This window comes from Rhagoletis zephyria, unplaced genomic scaffold, assembly GCF_001687245.7.
Source record: "Rhagoletis zephyria isolate East Lansing unplaced genomic scaffold, Rhagoletis_zephyria_1.1 Rzeph_scaffold_06216, whole genome shotgun sequence".
Taxonomy (NCBI): domain Eukaryota; kingdom Metazoa; phylum Arthropoda; class Insecta; order Diptera; family Tephritidae; genus Rhagoletis; species Rhagoletis zephyria.
Genome location: NW_016163299.1, coordinates 18,606 through 25,575, shown reverse-complemented (window position 1 = coordinate 25,575; position 6,970 = coordinate 18,606). Strand labels below are relative to the sequence as shown.

Below are 6,970 nucleotides of genomic sequence, written 5' to 3'. Positions count from 1 at the left end.
ATGTTGAATCGTTTATCTGCTCAGCCAGATGTATTCCCTTACGATCATTTGACAGGATTGAGTGCCAAAGATCGTAGTGCGCGTTAAAGTCGCCAACTACCATACGGTTTTCACCTCTGAGTAGCGCACCCATTTCAGGGTGATATCCTGCCGGGCAGCTGATATATATATACGTTAAATATTTCGAGCTCAACTTCGCCTGACCGGATAGCAATACCCTGACGTTCTAGGATGGTATCCCTGCGGTCGATGTCTGCTTCACTAAGACGATACGGTGCACGGTGTGGTGCGTGATGAGCGCTAAGCCTCCACCATTGTCTCGCTCGCGATCTCGACGGTGCACATTCTATCCAGCGCAATTCAACAAGGCTGAATTGCCGTGCAACTTCGTCTCTTGGACAGAAGCTATTAATATTCCAGGTCTTCCCATGAAGGCAGTTATCTCCTCGATCTTGCTCCGGAGTGCGTTACAGTTGAATTGTAGCACCTGTGCGTGCCTTGGGAGACCAATTGTGATGTGTGGAGTTAGGGAGTTGTGTTGCCTGCCGGCTCCCTGCTGTAGGTGCTGCAAAAAGGGTGCTATGCGACTGGGCAGCACAGCAGGGGCCCACATAGTCACTCGTCCAATCACGCATGTTGCGAAATCCTTAGCATGCCCTAAAGTGGCACCAGCCAAGGCAGGAGTTGCACTTGCCTGATGTCACGTTACGGTATATTCTGGACTGACAAACCGATCAGATTCTCGGAGGGGCGAGGAGTTGCCGGTGGCGGTGTGTGGGTGCTATTAAGTTTGTTTGTGTGTCTATTGTTGTATTGTGTTGGGGTGTGGGTGTGTTGGTTCTGTGCTGCACGGGCGGGTGGTGGCACAGCATGGGGCCACGAACGACGGGGTTCATTGCCGGTGCGTACGTATGCTCGAGCAGGTACGGAGATGACTCCACCCGTCACAGGCATTGCACCTGACGAGATGGAGTTTGTATGCAGTCGTCTCTGGCATACGCAGCAGGTGTAAATTTCTGCCGCTGGGTTAGACTCTATGCCAGCACTGAGCAAAAGGGTACGGAGCAGATGCAGCTCTAGTATCGAGCAACGTTTGATAGATTTCGCCAACCTAAACGGGGTTAGATCGCCGAAACAATAATCGGGATCCGCATACAAATTTTGCACGCAAATCTAACAACACCGATATAATCCTGAGAGTATGGGGCGTTCATGTAACAGAGTGCTTAACCTTTTTGTCAACAGCAGAAAAATTATACGTACGTCAACAGCAGCATACATTTGTATGGGAAATGGCATTGTGTTGTGACGGATATGTGAATATTTAACACATTTCTTTTAATATGGCCAAGACTTTGTTGTTATTTTCTAAAAAAAAATATGTTTGTTTTATGTATGTAAAACAATATTTGAGAAATATGTTATTTTACTGTATGAATAATGAGTTTCTCAAACAACACTTCATGATCGTGGGTTTTGGATGTAGATGCGTAAGGGATTGTTTAGGTACAAAACTTGTATAATTATGTGAGAAAGGGGTTTTTCAAGTAGACACAAATAATTCTTGTGATGTTTCTTGTTACATCATGTAGTTGAGCGCTTGCGCAAACCTGAAGAACCCGTAGGCAAAATAAATTGTACTCTAATATATACTTGAATTTAGGTTTTGCGAACTTGGAGACTGAAGATATTTGGGTTTTTATTGCCAAGTGTTTTTCAACAAAACAAAACTTACAAAAGTAAAAATGGAAGATGGTGAATGACTCACTGGACTACATCTTATTGCACTTGATCTTGAGGAACAGCAATAATACATTCGCCAGATGTTTGGAGATTTAGGCGGGGAAAATAATGACGGAGAGCCTTTAGTATCTGAAGAGATTGTGGAGGATAACGAATATGATGTAACTCCAGATGACTCCGATATAGAAGAAGTCCAGTCTGCAGAATACGACCCGGAAGACGAAATTGAAGATGAGAAAAGAACGACAGGTCAGGGGAAACCGGGGAAAATATTCTGACAAAGACGGAACAACTTGGTCTGCTGTACCACACAACTCGAACTCACAACATACTCAGGTCTGCAAACAATGGACCTGCTCGCGCCGAAGAAAAATAAATCAGTTGTGATCCTTTCAGGACTGCATTACAAAACTGAAGTAAGAGGTCTTAAAAAAAAGTCACTTTTGACATTAGATCACAACAAAACCAAAGGGGACGTTAATTACATGGTTAAATGCTTAGCAGAATATTCAATCAAGCGGCGAATGAATATATGCCCTTTACCATTATTTTATAATATTCTGGATGTGGCTGCCTTTGTTACGTAGGTACGTCGAATCAGCAGAGTATTTTCTACACGCAACGCCATTGAACCAGTAAACGGCGGGTCTTTGAGGATAATGGATGTTGCACTAGGAGTACGGTTGCCAGACGTAATGGTTTTATCAGTACAGTACTGATTTTATCAGTACAGTACTTATTTTTCAACTCTTGTACTGATTTTATTCATTTCTTCAATCAGTACGCTAATGTCCTGATTTTTCAAAATTCGGACTGATTTGTACTGAATTTTCAATTCAAACAAAATACTTTAGAATTTTCTCAAGGTTTTTACATAACGTTGGAGCTTCCTTAAACTGTACTGTTAAAAGTAAGAAGAAAATAATTGAATTATAGTTGATATATTTCAGATAATGTTTCATATGCCTAAGAAATTAATACAACAAAAAGTTCAATCGTTTTATGGGCATACCGCCGGGTCATTACGTACCAGTTGCGATAATATAACGGGGTTTAAATTATTTAAAAAGAAGGCTGACGTTTTTTTGTCGAGTGTCGCTAGTTATCTAGGAAATTAATTTCAGTTTAATAAGAAGTTTGAATATTCGAATGGCTTTCGCCTATAACTTAAAGCTCTTTTTTCACAAATTACTGACATTCAAAAGAGTTTTGCATACAAGACATAGAGCTATTCTCTTTTTAGCGAATAGTTAGTCTTTCAAAGTTTTTGCGTAGTTGAAAAAATTTAAGCCATGGGAATTATAGATGAAGTCCCTAATAGTTTAGAAAAATATGTAATTTAGTTTTTTTTTTCAATACCACGCTCAAACAAAGCAACTGAGAGGATCTTAAGTATAAAGTTTGCTTCCTGGCGCAAAGAGAGAAACCGACTTCTAACTAAAATTACTTAAAGTGATCTTCATATTAAAAGTAATCTTAAAATGAAATATATAGAATTCTTTGACTATTTGAACACTGAAGATGGAAATTATCTCATTATTGCCATTGAAAAATGTCATAAATATAAAATAACTTTTGTTTTGGTCCAACAGTTTCTCCAACAATCCACATTTACGATTTGTTCTGCACATTCATCGGTTAAGAATATGGTTTGGTGGTCGTTTGCCGCCTTAAATAACCGAACGAAAGTGATATGTCCATGAGAAGTTCCCTGGTGGCAACAATGATCCGGATCTGTAGTGAATGTGCCCGAGAAACCTTATCTTACAGTTGGTGGCAATTTCAAAATGAATGAGTATCCTTGTTCAACAGAAATACAATATACATATATAAATTGAGATGAAATACCTTAAAAGCCAGTTTCGCGAAAGCGATTAAAAAAATAAATTTTTATTAAATTGCTTTCATGAAACTGGCTTTTAAGGAGATTTACCACTGCTCAACTCAACCCTGGTTTCTTCGGATGAAGTTCTAACACATAATAATATTGGCAAATCACATCCATTTGGTCAATCGTAACACATGATAGTTCGATATACTCAATGGTGCAACAGATCGATTTAGTCTGACATTTATGGCACCTTTTCTAACTTGTCGATTTTTAGTAATAACTCGACATCAGCACCACCTTGAAGCATTTTTTTGCAATTGGACTGCCTTTACCGTTTCCAATACATGTTTTGAATATTCGCCAAAACGGATCATAAAAAAGATGTTTAGTAATAACTCAACTCCAGCGCCAACTGGCGGATTAAATTGTGAAACTAAACTATCCAGAGATCCACTTAAACACAGACACAAAACTTTGTTAAAATTACTCCAGTCATTTAGGATTTCACTCACAAATATACCTATAGAAAAAATATATATTCATTCAAAGATAAGTAAAAGTCAGTATGTTTGTACTTTTCCACGCCCCTTTTTAAAGAGCCCATTTTTCTCAATGAGTATGGGATTAATTGTATATATCTCCATACGAAGTGTTCCAGTACTGTACCATGAACACTTCCAGAGATATGCAGTATGAAATTCGGCTTGTATGGTAGGTGCCACGCCCCCTTTTCCAATAGCTCCATATTTCCTCCATGACTATGCGATTGATTTCATATATCTCCATACCAAGTTCCAGTACTTTACCATGAACATTTCCAGAGATATACAGTATAACAATTTCGGATTGTATAGGAGGTGCCACGCCCTTTTCCAACAACTCCAATTTTTCTCCATGAGTATGTGATTGCTTTCATATATTTCCGTACCAAGTTCAAAAATTTTACCATGAATGCTTCCAGAAATAGGCAGTATGAAAAATTCGGTTTGTATGGCAAGTGCCATGCGCCCTTTTCAAATACCTCCAATTTTTATCCAAGAGTATGGGATTGATTTCATATATCTACATACCAAGTTCAAATACTCTACCATAAATACTTCCAGAGATATGCAGTATGAAAAATTCGGTTTGTATGGGAGGTACCACGCCCCCCTTTGGAGTATGGGATTGATTTCATATATCTACGTACCAAGTTCCGATACTCTACCATAAATACTTCCAGAGATATGCAGTATGCGTTTAATATTGCGCACACTTGCGTACAAAAAAGCATAGCAGCAGGGTTTTTGATGCGTAATTATATACATACATATGTATGCATATAAATATTCATATACAAATGTAAGTGCTAACAGAAATGTTAGTTGCTGCTTTTGGCAACATAAACGACTCTACATACAGTGACGGGAAAAATTGTAACATGGTGTAACACTTTTTACTTCAGCCATCGCTATCTTTCCAAGTTCTAACGACTTTCATACTTTTGTTGTATATTCTTGTTGGTACATCCCTACTCCTCTCTCATAACGATTTGAAGTCAATACAACAACAATAAAAAAAACAGCAGACAAAAATGTAAATTAAGGCAGATGTTACAGTTTTGCACTCACTCCCAGTTTTGCATTTGACAGTTATCTCTTACTTAGTTGGAAGTTAGTTTTGGCTAAGACAATGAGAAGCCCATCCAGAACCTATAACCGAAATTTCCAAAAAATCGGTACAGCCGATCTCGATCTTTGTGAACAGAAAAAGACGGCTTTCAAAATATATGTTAGTATCGATTTATTGGCTTCTGTGTACAATGATGTGTACACTTATGTTAAAATGAATAACACTTTTATTTTTCATGAACTATATTTTATTTATATACCAAAATATTGTTAAAAACAAGTACTCAGCCGTTTTAAAGTATTATCTGTTACTTACATTAAAAATTTTGCTTTGAACAAAAATGTCCTGAAAAGTACTGATTTTTTTAGCATGAAAAACGTACTTATTTCTCGGCTAAAACATCTGGCAACCCTAACTAGGAGGCGATGAAGAACGTGACAGTACGGACAGACAGGTTAATTGTTATATATATATATGCTCCAAACGACGCCCAACAAAAAAAGCCTGCATATTGTGCAAAAAGCTCGTTTGTGCAAAACATTCCACTAATTTGCCGCAATGCAATACATGTAACTAAAAAGTTAATAATTTCCAATTTATTCGTATTTCTTTTTTATTTTTCATGTATTATAATATTTTATTATCATTATATTCTTGTACTATATTAAGAATTTTATTCGGAATAAAGTTTACTTTTCAAATGTAACCCAGCATATGCAGCTGTTGATGTAAGGGGTAAAATTCGAAAAATTGTCAGATCTCTGGGTCCAGATGGTCCAATCCCACTCAGAAGTAGGAATATGATGTAGAATACTTTTGTTGAGGATATCATGAAATTTCAAGTTAATCCGATGTATAGTTTCCAAGATATAGTTGAAACCCGGGTACCCGGGTATGTTGCTGTTGACATAAAGGTTAAATTTATAAAAATATCAGCTTGATAAAGTTATCGGTTCAGATGAATATCACTAATATTACTATTAAGCTTTACTTATTAACGTTGTACATGTTTACATTTTTCATGTATTATTATTAAGTCATATTCTCCAATATTATCTTCTGGATTATCTTAAACATTTGCGGTTGGCCAGGTAAATATGTTCTGATAAAATGGTATATATTCTTGGATAATTCTATCTTGAGCTTGTTTTTAATCGTCAGGCAAGTTCCAGCAAATGTTGTTCTACGCAATTCCCGATATGCGGTCGTCGAATTTTCAAGCCCCCGAGTGTACGTACTTCTGCCATGAAATCGCTTCTAATAAAAACCATTTGCCGTTCGGTGGCGACCTAGAACTTTAGGTCCCTTCATTTGCGTGACAAGATCAACACGCACATTTTGGATAACATGATGCCTAATGGGCTGTTTTTGCTTACGCGTAAAAGCACATTTAGCGCATATAGCTCTAAATGTACATTTATCCATACAAAATTCGTCACCTAAATGTAACTAAATGCAACTCCATTTTTGCATTAAGAATCTAAATGCAAAAACAACCCTGTGATCTTTCAACATTTCCACGATTCGAACATGGTTTAATGAGAAAATGTAACAACATTGCTTTTTCGCGTATACAGTTGCTAGCCATGATACAAAAAAGAAGGTAGTTTCAATAAACAACTTTTTGATTAAAAAGCAGATTTTTGACAATTGCTCAATTGTGAAAAATTCGAAGCGGCGTTACCCAATTGTAAGTTTTTTGGTGTGGGAGATTTTTTATCCTAAATTTGGGATTATAAATAAAATAGTTGTGTTAATATTTACCTTTTAAAAATAATTAATATC

General features: G+C 37.1%; 1 long non-coding RNA gene across 1 annotated transcript; it reads right to left on the bottom strand.

Moving 5' to 3' along the window:
- Positions 1-553: 553 nt before the first annotated feature.
- Positions 554-5,346, bottom strand: LOC108372969 (uncharacterized). Its single transcript, XR_001848913.1, has 3 exons — positions 5,273-5,346; positions 5,089-5,090; positions 554-565 (listed from the first exon to the last, which is right to left on the bottom strand). It is a non-coding gene; the product is annotated as an uncharacterized LOC108372969 (long non-coding RNA).
- Positions 5,347-6,970: the final 1,624 nt, after the last annotated feature.